Below are 19241 nucleotides of genomic sequence, written 5' to 3'. Positions count from 1 at the left end.
TCAGGAAATATTGTTCCCATGAGCCACTTCTAAATTTAATTTTTAATAAAGCTATAATTGGCACATAGCATTGTTTTAGTTTTAGATGTTCAACATAATGATTTTTTTAAATTGAGGCATAATTGACATACAACATTATATTAGTTTCAGGTGTGCAACATGATTTGATGTTTGTATAGGTGTGAAATTATCATTACAGTAAGTCTAGTTAACATCCTTCGCCTCAGTTCAGTTCAGTCACTCAGTCGTGTCCAACTCTTTGTGACCCCATGGACTGCAGCATGCCAGGCTTCCCTCTGTCCATCACCAACTCCTGGAGCTTACTCAAACTCATGTCCTTTGAGTGGGTGGTGCCATCCAACCATCTCATCCTCTGTCATCCCCTTCTCCTCCTGCCTTCAATCTTTCCCAGCGTCAGGGTCTTTTCCAATGAGTCAGTTCTTCGCATCAGATGGCCAAACTATTAGAGCTTCAGCTTCAGCATCAGTCCTTCCAATGAATGTTCAGGACTGATTTCCTTTAGAATGGACTGGTTGGATCTCCTTGCAGTCCAAGGGACTCTCAAGAGTTTTATCCAACAACACAGTCAAAAGCATCGATTCTTTGGCGCTCAGCTTTCTTCATAGTCCAACTCTCACATCCATACACGACTACTGGAAAAACCATAGCTTTGACTAAATGGACCTTTATTCGCAAAGTAATGTCTCTGCTTTTTAATATGCTGTCTAGGTTGGTCATAACTTTTTTTCCAAAGAGCAAGCGTCTTTGAATTTCATGGCTACAGTCACCATCTGCAGTGATTTTGGAGTCCAAAAAAATGAAGTCTCTCACTGTTTCCATTGTTTCCCCATCTATCTGCCATGAAGTGATGGGACCATGTGCCATGATCTTCATTTTCTGAATGTTGAGTTTTAAGCCAACTTTTTCACTTTCCTCTTTCACTTTCATCAAGAGGCTCTTTAGTTCTTTGCTTTCTGCCATAAGGGTGGTGTCATCTGCATATCTGAGGTTATAGACATTTCTCCGGGCAATTTTGATTCCAGCCTGTGCTTCATCCAGCCCAGCGTTTCTCATGATGTACTCTCCATGTAAGTTAAATAAGCAGGGTGACAATATACAGCCTTGACTTACTCCTTTCCCGATTTGGAACCCGTCTGTTGTTCCATGTCCAATTCTAACTTACTTCTTGACCTGTATGCAGGTTTCTCAGGAGGCAAGTCAGGTGTTCTGATATTCCCATCTCTTGGAGAATTTTCCACAGTTGTAATCCACACAGTCAAAGGCTTTGGTGTAGTCAATAAAGCAAAAGTAGGAGTTTTCTGGAACTCTCTTGTTGTTTTTTTTAATAATCCAACAGCTGTTGACAATTCCTTCACCTCACACAGTTATGATTTTTTGTGTGTGTGATAAAACTTTTTTTTTTCTTCTATTTTTTGGTTACTATTGGCATGTGAGCTCTTAATTCTCCAACCAGGAATTGAAACTGAACCTCCTGCAATGGAAGTGTGGAGTTATTAAGAAATCCTTTGGGCTGCCAGGAAAGTCCCCGGTTGAAGTTTTAAGATTTACTCTCAACAACTTGCAAATACTAAAGATGATTAATTAATTGTTAACTCTGGCCACCATGTTGTACTTCATATCCCCAGGACCTATTTGTCTTATAACCAGAAATTTGTACAGTTTGACCACCCTCATCAATTTTCCAACCCTCCTACCCCCTGCCTCTGGAAACCACCAATCTATTCTCTGTATCTGTGAATTTAGGTTTTTTTTTTTTTTTTTAGATTCCATATACAAGTGAAATTATACAGTATTTTTTTTTCTCATTCTGACAAATCACTTTGCATAATGTCCTCAGGGTCCATCCATGTTGTTGCAAATGGCAAGATTTCCTTCTTCTTAAATGATTTTATAACATTCAATTGTACACATACGTATCACATTTTCTTTAAAAAATTTTTTAAAAAATTTATTCGGTTGCACCAGGTCTTACTTGAGGCAAACGGGATCTTTGTTGTGGCATGCAATATCTTCAGTTGTGGCATGCAGGATCTAGTGCCCTGAGCAGGGATTGAAACCAGCTTCAAAACTGGAGGCATGGAGTCAGCCCCTGGACCATCAGAGAAGTCCCTATACCACATTTTTAAAATCCATGCACCTGTTGATGAGTACTTAGGTTGTTTCTATATCTTAGATATTGTAAACAGTGTTGCAATGAATATGGAGTACAGATATCTTTTCAAGATAAGTGATTTCATTTCCTTCAGATAACTATGCAAAAGTGAAACTGCTGGATCATATGATAGTTTTACTTAAAAAAAAAATGTTTTTTTTGAAGTCAACAACTTTACTGGAAATCACTTGTCTCATATAAAAAGGAAATGTAGCACCAGGTCAGGTTGTGTGAAAAAAAATAAAATATAAATTTGTCATGGTTGCTCTATCGACAACTGGGGCAGGCTCTGCCGGGTATCAGGTGCAGCAGTTGCACTTGTCCGAGGCCCCTTTGCAGATGCAGGCCTGGGCACACTTGCACAGCCCACGGGGCAGCAGGAGCAGCAGCCCTTCTTGCAGGAGGGGCATCTGCAGACCTTGCAGGTGCAGGAGCCAGCACAGCTGCAGGAGCCGCCCGTGGGGCAGGAGCAGCTGGGGTCTGTTTGGAAGAAGGGTGAGGTCCGAGGTCCAAAGCAAGTGTAGAAGCACATCTCCTGGTCCTGTGGGAGGTGTACTTTAAAATTTTTGAGGAAACTCCACACTGCATTTTTTTTTTTTTTTTTTAGTGGATGCACCAATTTACATTCGCATCAAGAGTGCACAGGATTCTCTTTTATCCATACTCTCATCAACACTGGAGTACATTTTCTTAATAAATCACCTGAATATGAAGTTTTTGTCTCAGTCTGCTGTTTCTGACTCAGGGCACTTGACCTTCCTTTGACTTCTTCCTTCCTTCCTTCTTTCATCCAGATCTCTCTTCAGGTTTCTGTTCAGGTACCATCCCCTCTTTGAGGCTTTCCTGAACCCTAATATAAACTAGCATCCCTCTGCTCTTTCCATCCTAATTTTGTTGCTTTCCATCTCAGTATTTGCTCCATTCCTCTTTCATAGCACTAAGGACTCTCTGAATTACATACTTAGCTTTGTGTTTATTGACTATTTCCCTGGTGGCTGCTTCATGAGGGCAGGAACTTTGTCTTTTTTGTTATTGTTGCTTTGGAACACAGCCCCTAGTGGCACTCAATAAAAATCACTTAAATGAATTATTTCTCTTTACTAGAGCAGGGAAATGTAATAGTAGAAATTTTGGATCAAAAGAATAAGATAAAAGTTCTACTGTTAAAATTTATATTTTCCTGAAACTTTTCTGTAATCTTTAGAACTTTGCATATTTTTTGGTTTTCTCTTTTTTCATTTTGCAACTATTTATCAGAAATAAATATTTTATTTAGTGTTGTATGGCCTCCTTATAGGAACCCCAAGTTCTTCCTGAGACCTTAACACCACTTTGGATGGCACAAATGAAAATAATTTGCAATGAAAAGAAGAATGGAGTGATAGCTGTAGTCCTTGTTTTCTGCAAGCTAGCTCTATAATCTTGGTCATTATACCCTTTTTTGTGAAATGACTGGGTTGGGCTGGATCAACTGTTCTCAAACTTTTGTGTACCAGGTAGATGAAAATTTCCTGACCCAACCTAATAATTTTTAATTCAGGAGGTCTGGGGTGGCCCTCAGCAATCTTCTATAAATATATTGAAAAATAGAATATTGCCTGCCATATCAGTAACAAAGGATGTCATAGTCATCAGTGATTGTAGCCATCAGCTGTAGTGAGTTGGTGAGCCCTGAAGGAACTCAGGAAGGAGACAAAGAACAGATTGCAGCCACTCCCCATGGCAAGCCCTGAGGAAACTCAAGATATGAAAACACAGGCCCCTGGCACCAGATAGGTGAGGTGTACTTCAAAGAAATAATTTCAGTATCTAGACTCTTGTATCTTCCCATGCATAGAAAAGCATCAAATTCCTTAACTTGACATATCTGGTTTTCTTTAATTAACAATAATCTTTTAAAGTTCAGACTTCTGCCCTTTGTTGCAAAACTCCTATATATCCTGGCTTCCCCTCGCCTCTTCAGAACAATTCTCTCAGGGTTATTTGAGATGCTGCCTCCTGGGCTCGAAGTCCTAAAAATTCCTGTCAAGCATAACATAACTTTCAACTTTAAGGTTGTGCATAATTTTTTAGTGTACAATACCAAAACCAGGTGACTTAGAATGTGTCTGTAAACCACACTTTTAGAAAAAACTGGACAAGATGTTCACTTATTATGTCCATCATTCCACAAACATTTACTGAGCATCTACTATGTGCTCTGCTATGTGTTCTAGAGCCTGTAGATATAGCCATGAACAAAATAAGCCAATCTATAGTCATTTGGAGCTTCATTCAAAAGTCTGTGCATGAGTGTGTGTGTGTGTGTGTGTGTAGACCCTAACTTTGCTCACTCCCTCCTTGGTCCCTGCTCCCAGTGGCCATGAGGGCTTGCTGGGTGGGGGCAGCCCCCAAAGAGGGGGAGCAAGTCTGCAAATCTAAATGTCCTGGGCCAATTGGGAGGAGGGGGAGACAGCCAGATGGTGGCCAAAGAGGAACAAGTAGTAAAAAAGTTCAACATGGAAAATGCCCAGGAGGAGAATGAAGGAGGGGACCAGGCCTCTGTGCAGAGTAGAGAGGAATCTTGCCATTTGGGAGAGAGGTCAGGCCAGAAGCCTGAGGCAATTCAAGCTGGGGCAAGACTAGGTGACTTGTCCCTAGTCTTGACAGGCCATATCCAGCAGGCATAGTGATCACAATAAAGTGGGAGAGGATGTGGAGTACATAGGGCAGATGAAGGAAATCAGGAGGAAGATTAGGGAGCAGCAATGGTACAGCTTTCAACTTTTGAGCCTGACAGTCATCATGACTTCTGCCTTATACCTAAGAGTGCTAACTTTCCCCCTGAGGTTATAATGAGGCTTCTGCTCTACAAGTTTGTAGCCCTGTGATCAACTAGACCACCTGGCCTGCCTCTTGAGAAATCTGTATGCAGGTCTGGAAGCAACAGTTAGAACTGGACATGGAACAACAGACTGTTTCCAAATAGGAAAAGGAGTTCATCAAGGCTATATATTGTCACCTTGCTTATTTAACTTACATGCAGAGTACATCATGAGAAATGCTGGGCTGGATGAATCACAAGCTGGAGTCAAGATAGCTGGGAGAAATATCAATAACTTCAGATACGCAGATGACACCACCCTTATGGCAGAAAGTGAAGAAGAACTAAAGAGCCTCTTGATGAAAGTGAAAGAGGAGAGTAAAAAAGTTGGCTTAAAGCTCAACATTCAGAAAACAAAGATCATGGCATCCAGTCCCATCACTTCATGGCAAAAAGATGGGGAAACAGTGGCTGACGTTATTTTTTTGCGCTCCAAAATCACTGCAGATGGTGACTGCAGCCATGAAATTTTATTTATTTATTTATTTTTATCTTAATTGGAGGCTAATTACTTTACAATATTGTGGCAGTTTTTGCCATACATTCACATGAATCAGCCATGGGTGTACATGTGTTCCCCATCCAGACCCTCCCTCCCACCTCCCTCCCCATCCTATCTCTCAGGGTCATCCCAGTGCACCAGCCCTGAGCACCCTGCCTCATGCATTGAACCTGGACTAGCAATCTATTTCACATATGATAATATACAAGTTTCAATGCTATTCTTTCAAATCATCCCAGCCTTGCCTTCTCCCACAGAGTTCAACAGTCTGTTCTTTACACCTGTGTCTTTTTTGCTGTCTCGCATATAGGGTCATCGTTACCATCTTTCTAAATTCCATGTATATGCATTAATATACTGTATTGGTGTTTTTCTTTCTGACTTACTTCGCTCTGTATAATAGGCCTCAGTTTCATCTACCTCATTAGAACTGATTCAAATGCATTCTCTTTAATAGCTGAGTAATATTCCATTGTGTATATGTACCACACCTTTCTTATCTATTTGTCTGCCAATGGATATCTAGGTTGCTTCCATGTCCTGGCTATTATAAACAGTGCTGCAATGAACATTGGGGTACTCGTGTGTCTTTCAATTCTGGTTTCCTCAGTGTGTATGCCCAGAAGTGGGATTGCTGGGTCGTATGGCAGTTCTATTCCAGCTTTCTAAGGAATCTCCACACTGTTCTCCATAGTGGCTGTACTAGTTTGCACTCCCATCAACAATGTAAGAGGGTTCCCTTTTCTCTGCATCTTCTCCAGCATTCGTTTTTTGTAGACTTTTTGATAGCAGCGGTTCTGAGTGGTGTGAGATGGTACCTCATTGTGGTTTTGATTTGCATTTCTCTGATAATGAGTGATGTTGCGCATCTTTTCATGTGTTTGTTAGCCATCTGTATATCTTCTTTGGAGAAATGTCTGTTTAGTTCTTTGGCCCATTTTTTGATTGGGTCGCTTATTTTTCTAGAATTGAGCTGCAGGAGCTGCTTGGATATTTTTGAGATTAACTCTTTGTCAGTTGCTTCGTTTGCTTTTATTTTCTCCCATTCTGAAGGCTGTCTTTTCACCTTGCTTACAGTTTCCTTTGTTGTGCAAAAGCTTTTAAGTTTAATTAGGTCCCATTTGTTTATTTTTGCTTTTATTTCCATTACTCTGGGAGGTAAGTCATAGAGGACCCAGCTGTGATTTACGTCAGAGAGTGTTTTTCCTATGTTTTCCTCTAGGAGTTTTATGGTTTCTGGTCTTACATTTAGATCTTTAATCCATTTTAGTTTATTTTTGTGTATGGTGTTAGAAAGTGTTCTGGTTTCATTCTTTTACAAGTGGTTGACCAGTTTTCCCAGCACCACTTGTTAAAGAGATTGTCTTTTCTCCATTGTATATTCTTGCCTCCTTTGTCAAAGATAAGGTGTCCATATGTGTGTGGATTTATCTCTGGGCTTTCTATTTTGTTCCATTGATCTATGTTTCTGTCTTTGTGCCAGGACCATACTGTCTTGATGACTGTGGCTATGTGGTATAGTCTGAAGTCAGGCAGGTTGATTCCTCCAGCTTTATTCTTCTTTCTCAAGATTGCTTTGGCTATTCGAGGTTTTTTGTAATTCCATACAAATGGTGAAATTATTTGTTCTAGTTCTCTGAAAAATACCGTTGGTAGCTTGATAGCGATTGCATTGAATCTACAGATTGCTTTGGGTAGTATACTCATTTTCAAAATATTGTTTCTTCTGATCCATGAACATGGTATATTTCTCCATCTATTTGTGTCATCTTTGATTTCTTTCATCAGTGTTTTATAGTTTTCTATACATAGGTCTTTTGTTTCTTTAGGTAGCTTTATTCCAAAGTATTTTATTTTTTTCGTTGCAATGGTGAATGGAATTGTTTCCTTAATTTCTCTTTCTGTTTTCTCATTGTTAGTGTATAGGAAGGCAAGGGATTTCTGTGTGTTAATTTTATATCCTGCAACTTTACTGTATTCATTAATTAGCTCTAGTAATTTTCTGGTGGGGTGTTTAGGGTTTTCTATGTAGAGGATCATGTCATCTGCAAACAGTGAGAATTTTACTTCTTCTTTTCCAATCTGGATTCCTTTTATTTCTTTTTCTGCTCTGATTGCTGTGGCCAAAACTTCCAAAACTATGTTGGATAGTAGTGGTGAGAGTGGGCATCCTAGTCTTGTTCCTGACTTTAGGGGAAATGCTTTCAATTTTTCACCATTGAGGATAATGTTTGCTGTGGGTTTATCATCTATGGCTTTTATTATGTTGAGGTATGTTCCTTCTATGCCTGCTTTCTGGAGGTTTTTTTTTTTTTTTAATCATAAATGGATGTTGAATTTTTTCAAAGGCTTTCTCTGCATCTATTGAGATAATCATATGGTTTTTATCTTTTAATTTGTTAATGTGGTGTATCACATTGATTGACTTGCGAATATTGAAGAACCCTTGCATCCCTGGGATAAAGCCCACTTGGTCATGATGTATGATCTTTTTAATATGTTGTTGGATTCTGTTTGCTAGAATTTTGTTAAGGATTTTTGCATCTATGTTCATCAGTGATATTGGCCTGTAGTTTTCTTTTTTTGTGGCACCTCTGTTTGGTTTTGGTATTAGGATGATGATGGCCTCATGGAATGAGTTTGGAAGTTTGCCTTCCTCTGCAATTTTCTGGAAGAGTTTGAGTAGGATAGATGTTAGCTCGTCTCTAAATTTTTGGTAGAATTCAGCTGTGAAGCCATCTGGTCCTGGGCTTTTGTTTGTTGGAAGATTTCTGATTACAGTTTCAAGCTCTGTACTTGTGATGGATCTGTTAAGATTTTCTATTTCTTCCTGGTTCAGTTTTGGAAAGTTATACTTTTCAAAGAATTTGTCCACTTCTTCCAAGTTGTCCATTTTATTGGCATATAGTTGCTGAAAGTAGCCTCTTATGATCCTTTGTATTTCTGTGTTATCTATTGTGGTTTCTCCATTTTCATTTCTAATTTTGTTGATTTGATTCTTCTCCCTTTGTTTCTTGATGAGTCTGGCTAATTGTTTGTCTATTTTATTTATCTTCTTGAAGAACCAGCTTTTAGCTTTGTTGATTTTTGCTATGGTCTCTTTTGTTTCTTTTGTATTGATTTCTGCCCTAATTTTTGTGATTCCTTTCCTTCTACTATCCCTGGGGTTCTTCATTTCTTTCTTTTCTAGTTGCTTTAGGTATTGATTTTTCTCCTGTTTCTTGAGGTAGGCTTGTATTGCTATGAACCTTCCCCTTAGCACTGCTTCTACTGAATCCCATAGGTTTTGGGTTATTGTGTTTTCATTTTCATTTGTTTCTATGCATATTTTGATTTCTTTTTTGATTTCTTCTGTGATTTGTTGGTTATCCAGAAATGTGTTGTTTAGCTTCCATATGTTTGTATTTTTCATAGTTTTTTTTTTTTTTTCCTGTAGTTGACATCTAATTTTACTGCATTGTGATCAGAAAAGATGCTTGAGATGATTTTGATTTTTTTGAATTTACCAAAGCTAGATTTATGGCCCAGGATGTGATCTATCCCAGAGAAGGTTCCATGTGCACTTAAGAAAAAGATGAAATTCATTGTTTTAAGGTGAAATGTCCTATAGATATCAATTAGGTGTAACTGGTACATTGTATCATTTAAAGTTTGTGTTTCCTTGTTAATTGTCTGTTTAGTTGACCTATCCATAGGTGTGAGTGGGGTATTAAAGTCTCCCACTATTATTGTGTTACTGTTAATTTCCCCTTTCATTCTTGTTAGCATTTGCCTTACATATTGAGGTGCTCCTATGTTGCATGCATATGTATTTATAATTGTTGTATCTTCTCAGATTGATCCTTTGATCATTATGTAGTGTCCTTCTTTGTCTCTTTTCACAGCCTTTATTTCAAAGTCTATTTTATCTGATATGAGTATTGCTACTCCTGCTTTCTTTTGATCTCCATTTGCATGAAATATCTTTTTCTATCCCTTCATTTTCAGTCTGTATGTGCCCCTAGGTTTGAGGTGGGCCTCTGTAGACAGCATATATAGGGGTCTTATTTTTGTATCCATTCAGCCAGTCTTTGTCTTTTGGTTGGGGCATTCAACCCATTTACATTTAAGGTAATTATTGATAAGTATGATCCCCTTGCCACTTACTTTGTTGTTTTGGGTTCATGTTTATAATCCTTTTCTGTATTTCCTGTTTAGAAAAGATCCTTTAGCATTTGTTGGAGAGCTGGTTTGGTGGTGCTGAATTCTCTGAGCTTTTGCTTGTCTGTAAAGCTTTTGATTTCTCCTTCATATTTGAATGAGATACTTGCTGGGTACAGTAAACTGGGTTGTAGTTTTTTCTCTTTCATCACTTTAAGTATGTCCTGCCATTCACTTCTGGCCTGAAGAGTTTCTATTGAAAGATCAGATGTTATCCTTATGAGGATCCCCTTGTGGGTTAATTATTGTTTTTCCCTTGCTGCTTTTAATATTTGTTCTTTTTGTTTGATCTTCATTAACTTGATTAATATGAGTCTTGGGGTGTTTCGCCTTGGGTTTATCCTGTTTGGGACTCTCTGGGTTTCTTGGACTTGGGTGGCTCTTGCCTTTCCCATTTTAGGGAAGTTTTCAACTATTATCTCCTCTAGTATTTTCTCATGGTCTTTCTTGTTGTCTTCTTCTTCTGGGACTCTTATGATGCAAATGTTGGGGCATTTGACATTGTTCCAGATGTCTCTGAGGTTATCCTCATTTAATTCTTTTTTTCTTTTTTCCTCTCTGCTTCATTTATTTCCACCATTCTATCTTCTACCTCACTTATCCTATCTTTTGCCTCAGTTATTCTACTGTTGATTCCCTCCAGAATGCTTTTGATCTCAGCTATTGCATTATTCATTATTGATTGACTCTTTTTTATCTCTTCTAGGTCCTTGTTAAACTTTTCTTGCATCTTCTCAATCTTTGTTTCCAGACTATTTATCTGTAACTTCATTTTGTTTTCAAAATTTGGATCATTTTTACTATCCTTATTCTGAATTCTTTTTCAGTTAGGCTCCCTATCTCCTCCTCTTTGGTTTGGTTTGCTGGGCTTTTTTCATGTTCCTTTACCTGCTGAATATTTCTCTGCCTTTTCATCTTGTTTAGGTTGCTGTGTTTGGGGTGGCCTTTTTGTATGCTGGAAGTTTGTGGCTTCTCTGTATTGTGGGGTTCCTCCCTGTGGGTGGGGTTGGATGAGTGGCTTGTCAAGGTTTCCTGGTTAGGGAAGCTTGCGTTGGTGTTCTGGTGGGTGGAGCTGGATCTCTTTTCTCTGGAGTGCAATGAAGTGTCCAGTAGTGAGTTTTGAGGTGTCTGTGGGTTTGGTGTAACTTTTGGCTGCCTGAAGTTTTGTGCTCAGGGTTATGTTCCTGTTTCCTGGAGAACTAGCTTGGTATGTCTTGCTCAGAAACTTGTTGGCTCTTAGGTGGGGCTTGGTTTCAGTGTAGGTATGGAGGCTTTTGGATAAGCTTTTGTTGATTAATGATCCCTGGAGTCAGGAGATGTCTGGTGATCTCAAGTTTTGGTTTTAGGCCTCCTGCCTCTGGCTTTCAGTCTTATTCTTCCAGTAGCCTCAAGACTTCTCCATCCATACAGCATGGATGACAAAACGTCTAGGTTAATGGTGAAAAGATTCTCCACAGTGAGGGACACCCAGAGAGGTTCACAGAGTTACATGAAGAAGAGAAGAGGAAGGAGGGAGATAGAGCTGACCAGGAGGAGAAGAGGGGGAATCAAAAGGGGAGAGAGCAGTTTAGCCAGTAATGAATTCCCTATTTGTGTCCACAGTCTGGAACACTCAGAGTGGTTCACAGAGTTCCATAGAGAAGAGAAGAGGGAGGAAGGAGATAGAGGTGACCAGGAGGAGAGGAGGGGAAGTCAAAAGGAGAAAGACCAATCTAGCCTGTGGTCAGTTCCCTAAGTTTTCTCCACAGCCTGAAACACCCAAAGAGATTCACAGAGTTAAGTAGAGAAGAGAAGAGGGAGGGAGGAGATAGAGGTGACCTGGGGGAGAAAAATGAGAATCAAAAGAGGAGAGAGCAATCAAGCCAGTAATCACACTCGTAAGTAAAAATGGGTACTGAAGATTGGATTCTTAAAGGTAAAAAATTGATAACAAATACCAAAATGCAAAGATTAAAAATCTAAAGTAGAGGTTAGACATTCAAAAATACAATATTAAAAAAAAGAACAAACTCGCCAAAGTTATATAAAAATATGAAATTTGCTTTAAAAATAGGATTTTTTTTCAATGTAATAGTAGGTTTTAAAAATGAAAATTAAAGGATTAATAAAGAACTTAAAAATTAAAAAGAAATTAAAAAATGATAATAGTAAAATATATCTAGGAATTTTTCTGGAGCTGTTGAGGACAGTGTGTGGTCAGTTCAGTTTCAGATATTTCCTTGTTCCACCTTATACTTCTCAAGGTCTATAGGTCCCTTCCAATGTAGCCAGTGTTATCTACAGGGTTTTAATCTGTTGCACCTGTCACTTTCAGAGTCGTTCCCTCTTCTTTGTTTATTTTGGCTTCCTCTGTTTGCAAATCTCTTCAGTATCTAACTTCCACCCTGACACAAGGGGGCAAAGGTGGTCATTTATTTAGGCTCACTTGTCCCATTGTGCTGTGGGGAGGGAGGAACACTGCATACAGAAGTCACTGGCGTGTGTGGGGAGCGCTCGCAGTGTCTGGATCACACTGGGTTTGCCCCCGCTCACGGCATTTGTGCTTTCCCGGTCTACACTGCTTAGGCTTCAGGTTGCTCTGCCAGGAACTGTCTGAGGCGGCCCTGGGTTGCGTGCACTTCCCAGGTCTATGCCGCTCAGGTTCAGGTTCTCGGGTACTCCACAAAGGCACAGACTCAGTTGGGCCTGCGTTTTGTGCCCTTCCCAGGCCCGAGCAGCTCAGGCGCCCAGGAGCTTGGCGAGTGCACACTCCGCAGGTGCGGTGCGTCTTATCACCTCCCCGGTCCCAGTCGCTTGGTGTCCTGGGTGCGCAGCTGCGTCTCAGGTGTGCTGTTGTCTCTTCTGGGGCGCTGATCTCTGGCTGCGACCCTCCTGACGGATGTCAACCGTCCAGGATCCCAGGAAGACTTGGTTAGCGACTGAGAGCCTGCTTGCAGTTTGGTAGGGGATGCCGTCTCTGGGGCCGAGTTTGCCCCTTTCCCTCCACCTCTGGCTGGCGCCCGCCTGCCTCCCTGCCTCCTGTGGGGGATGGGCTGGTCCGCTGCCTGCTAGCTCTCCTCTGGTATTTGCTCAGTCCTTTGTTCTGTGGTTGGGCCCGGCAGTGCCTTAGATTAGAGCTTTTCACAGGAAAGTTCTCTCTCTCTCTCTTTCCTCTTTTTTGCCCCCCCTCTCTGGCTATCCCAAGGTGTGGGTTGCTGTCTCATGTTAGCTCCCTCAGATTGCCTCAGGGCATTCAGGCCCAGTCCTTATCCTAAGCAGTATAGCCTGCGCCTCCTTGTTCAGCCCCTGCTTGCTGGTGGTGGAGGCGAGCGTCTGGGCTACTTCTCCGTTAGGAGTTGTAGTTGGCCCCGTAATCTGTGGGTTTTATTAATTTATTTTTTCCTCCTGGTTATGTTGCCCTCTGAGATTCCAAAACTCCCCACAGACCCGCCGGTGAGAGGGTCTCCTGGTGTCTGGAAACTTCTCTTTTTAAGACTCCCGCCCTGGGATGGTTCTCTGTCCCTAACTCTTTTGTCTCTGTTTTTACCTTTTATATTTTGTCTTACCTCCTTTCAAAGACAATGGGCTGCCTTTTTGAGTGCGTGGTGTCCTCTGCCAGCTTTCAGAAGTTGTTTTGTGGTATTTGCTCAGCGTTTAAATGATCTTTTGATGAATTTGTGGGGGAGAAGGTGGTCTCCCTGTCCTTTTCCTCTGTCATCTTAGGGCCATCTCCAGCCATGAAATTAAAAGACGCTTACTCCTTGGAAGAAAAGTTACAACCAACCTAGACAGCATATTAAAAAGCAGGGACATTACTTTGCCAACAAAGGGCCATCTAGTCAAGGCTATGGTTTTTCCCGTAGTCATGTATGGATGTGGGAGTTGGACTATAAAGAAAGCTGAGTGCCGAAGAACTGATGCTTTTGAATTGTGGTGTTGGAGAAGATTCTTGAGAGTCCCTTGGACTGCAAGGAGATCCAACCAGTCCATCCTAAAGAAAATAAATCCTGAATGTTCATTGGAAGGACTGAAACTGAAGCTGAAACTCCAATACTTTGGCCACCTGAAGGCAGGAGGAGAAGGGGACGACAGAGGATGAGATGGCTGGATGGCATCACTGACTTAATGGACATGAGTTTGAGTAAGCTCCGGGAGTTGGTGATGGACCGGGAGGCCTGTCGTGTTGCAGTCCATGGGGTCGCAAAGGGTTGGACACAACTGAGCGGCTGAACTGAACTGATCAACTTTTCTGTAAACCTTTTGGTGTTTCTACTTATCAGTTTCTAACTGATTATTGTTTTGTCTCAGTGTTAAATTTTCTGTCCATCAGTTATAGGAAAAAATATTCTTTTCATAGTATGAAATTAGTGTTCAGTTTAGTTCAGTTGCCAACTCCCAGAGTTTATTCAAACTTATCTCCATTGAGTCGGTGATGTTTTTCTGGAACTCTCTTGCTTTTTCAATGATCCAGCAGATGTTGGCAATTTGATCTCTGGTTCCTCTGCCTTTTCTAAAACCAGCTTGAACATATGAAAGTTCATGGCTCACATATTGCTGAAGCCTGGCTTGGAGAATTTTGAGCATTACCTTACTAGCATGTGAGATGAGTGCAATTATGTGGTAGTTTGAGCATTCCTTGGCATTGCCTTGAAATTAGTGAAGCAGTTTAATAAGGAAAACAAACAAATAAAACCTCTGTGTGTGTTTGTGTGTGCGTGTGCAAGTGTGTAACAAGAGACACAAACAAAACAACACTTAAAAAATACCTAGTGTCAGATGAAGCTAAGTGCTAAAGAGAAAACTGAAGTAAGGGTGAGGTTGGAGGGTTGATGGTGATTGGGCTGTAACCACCAAGACTCACTGAGGTGGTCATGTTTGAGGACATGGAGTGAAAGGTGAGACTGTCTGGGAGAATGGCATTCCAAAGAGAGAAAAGGCTCTGAGGAGGCGCCTGACTGGTATGCTGGAGGATGGGCAAGGAGTGGAGTGATGGGAGATGTTGTGGGGGCATCCCGAGAGGCCAGATCACAGAGTGCCTTGTAGGTCTTCTTATACTCTTAGGTTTTACTCTGAGCAGAATCGGAGACTAATGGAGGGAAAGAGACATGGCTTACTCTACTCTTTAAAAGATGCATTCCCCAGGACTTCCCTGATGATCCAGTGGTTATGACTTCACCTTCCAATGCAGGAGGTACAGATTTGATCTCTGGTCAGGGAGCTAAGATCTCACTTGCCTCGTGGCCAAAATGCCAAAACATAAAACAGATGCACAGTTGTAACAAATTCAATGAAGACTTTAAAGATGATCCACACACACACGCACACAAATCTTAAAAAAAATTTTCACTCCTCAAGGATGGAAATAGGCATCTGCTAAGTGCTTTTTATGAATAAGGTAATTTAATCATCACAACAGAAAGCTTGAACATTCTATTATCTACTAGCTTTCTGTGTTGGTAAAAAAAAAAATCCTTTTTTTTTTTTTGGTTTTTTTGTCTTTCCTGCTTTTCCTGTTTATGCAGCTTACTCATTCTTAATAATTTACAATTTCCTGACCATTTTTTCTTTTTGACAGGGGTGTGGTAGAATAGGAAGGAGGAAGGCCAGTCCTTCTTGCTTCTTGACATTTCCTTACTCATGGATGGATATATGTTTACCCAGCACTGTGGCAGTGGGAATGTTGTATCATATTGGATTTGTAGACCGAGAAGGTGGGCATTCCCTCAGTCAGTATTCATTCCTCTCAGTTCCTATAGGCACTAAGTTTTTTAGGAACGGGCTACTACTTGGGAAGGTCTGTGGTGGTTTAGCACTGTTTGAACTCTTAGCAGTGGATCTAGTTTGGGGTTCAGTATTCAGAGAATTTAGCTCTCATACTTCTGTACCCGGGCTGACACCAGCTTATCAATAACAAAAGTGAAGCCTGGCCTTCAACCACCTTATTTCTTATTTTGATCTTTATTGATCACAAGGTAGAAAAGAGCCATAATTCTTGGGTCATCTCAAGCCGTAGCATATTCTTTTGAGCTCTTCTCTTAGTTCTTAGAACAGTTTTTTTTTTTTTTAAACATTTATTTTTATTCATTTGGCTGCATAGAGTCTTAGTTGTGGCATGTGGGATCTAGTTCCCTGACCAGGGATCGAACCCAGCCCCCCTGTATCAGGAGCGCAGAGTCTTAGCCACTGGACCACCAGGGAATTCCCAGAACAGTTTTAATGAAGTCTTATTCCAAGATAAAAAACTTTGTTGGCTGGTCATTCACAAAAAGTACAGTAGGTGGCAGACACACTCTATCAAAATCAATATCTGCAGCAGTTCTACTAAGGAACTAGTCAATTTTTGCAATGTCACATTGCAAAAGGCTGTATATCGTCACCCCTCTTATTTAACTTATATGCAGAGTACATCATGAGAAACGCTGGGCACAAGCTGGAATAGAGATTTCTGGGAGAAATATCAATAACCTCAGATATGCAGATGACACCACCCTTATGGCAGAAAATGAAGAGGAAGTAAAGAGCCTCTTGATGAAAATGAAAGAGGAGAGTAAAAAAGTTGGCTTAAAGCTCAACATTCAGAAAACTAAGATCATGGCATCTGTTCCCATGGCATCTGATCTGGTCCTGTCACTTCATGGCAAATAGATGGGGAAACAATAGAAACAGTGACAGACTTTATTTTTGGGGGCTCCAAAATCACTGCAGATGGTGACTGTAGCCATGAAATTAAAAAAATTGCTTGCTCCTTGGAAGGAAAGTTATGACCAACCTAGACAGCATATTAAAAAGCAGAGACATTACTTTGCCAACAAAGGTCCGTCTAGTCAAAGCTATGGTTTGTCCAGTGGTCATGTAGGATGTGAGAGTTGGACTGTGAAGAAAGCTGAGCGCTGAAGAATTGATGCTTTTGAACTGTGATGTTGGAGAAGACTCTTGAGAGTCCCTTGGACTGCAAGGAGATCCAACCAGTCCATCCTAAAGGAGATCAGTCCTGGGTGTTCATTGGAAGGACTGATGTTGAAGCTGCAACTCCAATACTTTGGCCACCTGATGCAAAGAACGGACTCATTTGAAAAGACCCCAATGCTGGGAAAGATTGAAGGCAGGAGGAGAAGGGGTGACAGGGGATGAGATGGTTGGAAGGCGTCACCGACTCAACGGACATGGGTTTGGGTGGACTCCGGGAGCTGGTGATGGACAGGGAGGCCTGGCGTGCTGCAGTCCATGGGGTTGCAAAGAGTCAGACATGACTGAGCAACTGAACTGAACTGTCTTTGTTCAGGCTGTTAGAACACAACCATAGACTGGGTGGCTTCTGAACAATAGAAATTCATTTCTTGAAGTTCTGGGGGCTGAAAGTCCAAGTTCAGGGTGCCAGCACTGCTGAGTTCAGATGAGGACCCTCTTCTGGGTTGCAGATGCATGGCTTCTCATTGTATTGTCATATGGTGGAAAGGCAGCAAGAGAGCTCTCTGGTCTCATACGGGCACTAGACGCATTTATTAGAGCTCCACCATCATGACCTAATCAACCCCAAAGGCTTCACATCCAAATAACATCACATAGGGATTTCAACATGTGAAATCTGCGTTTAAGGATTTAGGGGTATGTCTTAAGAGCAAATTTACCCTGTGCAGCATCAGAGAGCAGATCCGAAGTCAGGGGGCACGTAATTACATCTCTTCACAAGGAAGAGTTTTCTAACATCTAGAGCAAACACAGAATGGAGCAGTTGGTGAAATAGTGAGCACCCGTGCCTGGAGAAAGAGTGTATCTCTTTTGATTGCTTTGTTAAATAACATCGTTATCAACAGCAACGTCCTGCTGTTTGCCTGGCACTGATGTCCACTCTGGGTTTACATCTGGGCGCTGCTATTTGGAGCAGCACCACTAGGTGGAGCTGGTGGACAGACTTGGCACCTAGGCTTCACACCCCCCCCCGCCCCCCCCCCGCCCACCCCCGCCTCCGCCCCATGTAACATAGGGCGAACTGCTTGTGACTCAGTTTCCTCATAGACAAAGGAGGATAGTTACGGAATTTACCTCATGAAGTTATTGTGAGGGTTTCATAAGCTGATCTTAGTGGAGTCTAAAAATATTTGGAAAGCATGAGCTATTATTTTTCGATTTGTGATTGTCACTGTTATGGACTGCATGTTTGTATCCCTCTCCCTGATTCATCTGTTGAATCCCTCACCCTCCACGTGATCGCCAGTGTGATGGTATTAGGAGGTGGGACCTTTGGGAAGGTGGTTAAGTCCTGAAGGTGGAACCTTCATGAATGGGAGTGGTAACTTTATTAAAGAGACTCTAGAGAGCACTCCTGCTCTCCTCCATGTGAGGACACAGAAAGAAGATGGACATCTGTCAACCAGGAAGTGAGTTCTCTCCAGACACCGAATCTGCTGGTGTACTGATGCTGGAATTCTAGACTTCAGAACTGTGAGACATGTTTGTTGTTTAAGTCACCTAATCTATGATAATAAAAGTAAAATAAAAATAAATAAAATAAAAAATGGATTATTTTATGTTCCAATAAAGTTTTTTTTTTTTTTTTACAGAGGTGTTTCATGTATTTATTTATGTTAAAGCAACGTGTATTTATTGAGGGCCTTAAATGCAAGACCTTGTGTTAGCTGTTCCTGGGAAAACAAAGAAGTAAAATGTCCATGTTTTCAAGGAGGTTATACTGTGGTTGGTGAAACATTAATTTTCCTATAAACATCTGTGATTTAACAATTACTTTCTTTTTCCTCCTAGGAGATTGAGAACATTAGTCTTCCACTTACCTATCCTCTCTTGTATTAAATATCTCTTGTTCCCTTTCTCCTCCTTCAAGGTCTATATTCCTCAATATCAGTGTCTCAAATCCTAGGAAGTTTTTAAAGATTATTTTTTACTATGCTACATTTATAGTTGTCTGTTTTTACTATACTAGCCATTTGTAATTAATATTATAATTGCATTCCAATAAAGTTTATTTATGGACAATGCTACTTGAATTTCATATCATTTTCACACAGCTTGCAATATTGATCTTTGATTTTTTTCCCCCTTCAAACTTAAAAATGCAGAAGGGGATATACATATATATCAGGTAGCTGGTTGGCTTTGGCCCATGTGCCATAGTTTGCCAACCTCTGCTCCAAAATAATACTTTAAAAATCCAGTCACTTCAAAATTTCAAGTCATTACTTCCCAGAGATGTGAAGTGATTATTCATATATTCATCAGTAACTTATATCAGCTGGTTTCCACTTTGTCTGAACTCAGACAGTCACTATAGCCCTTGTAAAATAAAAAGTGTGCTTTCATATTTCCAAGACAACATTTTTTTTTTTTTTTTGTAATTTAAGGATGAATCCCACTAGTTTTATCCCAGGGTCATAGAGTTTTTTGAATGTCCATAGATGATGGAATTGGTTGAAAGTATCTTTTATTTTTTGGAATAGTCAACAGCTATTCAGAGCCAAGTCTTTTAAATAAGAAAAGCTATTATATTGGATTTTTAATGTGTAGTAGGA

At 40.7% G+C, this 19241-nt stretch overlaps 1 pseudogene; it reads right to left on the bottom strand.

Annotated features, from left to right (window-relative positions):
- Window positions 1–2472: 2472 nt before the first annotated feature.
- LOC122444276 lies at window positions 2473–2705 on the bottom strand (annotated as a pseudogene).
- Between the last annotated feature and the right edge of the window lie 16536 nt (window positions 2706–19241).

This window comes from Cervus canadensis, chromosome 6, assembly GCF_019320065.1.
Source record: "Cervus canadensis isolate Bull #8, Minnesota chromosome 6, ASM1932006v1, whole genome shotgun sequence".
Classification (NCBI taxonomy): Eukaryota; Metazoa; Chordata; class Mammalia; order Artiodactyla; family Cervidae; genus Cervus; species Cervus canadensis.
This window is presented reverse-complemented; position numbering and strand designations above follow the sequence as displayed.